Source organism: Mastomys coucha, unplaced genomic scaffold (assembly GCF_008632895.1).
Source record: "Mastomys coucha isolate ucsf_1 unplaced genomic scaffold, UCSF_Mcou_1 pScaffold5, whole genome shotgun sequence".
In the NCBI taxonomy this organism is placed as follows: domain Eukaryota; kingdom Metazoa; phylum Chordata; class Mammalia; order Rodentia; family Muridae; genus Mastomys; species Mastomys coucha.
The window spans coordinates 73879044-73879330 of record NW_022196911.1 but is presented as its reverse complement, the minus strand read 5'-3'; positions in this window follow the sequence as shown (position 1 = coordinate 73879330).

Here is a 287-nt window from a genome sequence, read left to right as displayed (position 1 = left end):
TCCCAGGATGTACACTTTCACAATGCTAGACCCTATGATGGGCTTTTAAAGTGTGACTTTGAGTGTAAATTGCTTATCGAGGGACCCAGACCCAAAGTGACTAAGTAATTTGCTCAGCTTGAAAGGGAACAGCAGAGGCAGAAAAGCTGGTCTTCTTGGCTTCCTAGCCCATGTGCTTTGCTGGCTAAGGAGACACATAAGCCAGTTACCCTATGCCACAGCTCCAAGGCCAAGCCCTGAAACTAGATTGAGCTCCTTCTTTATCCAGTTGTCATCCCCTAAAACAT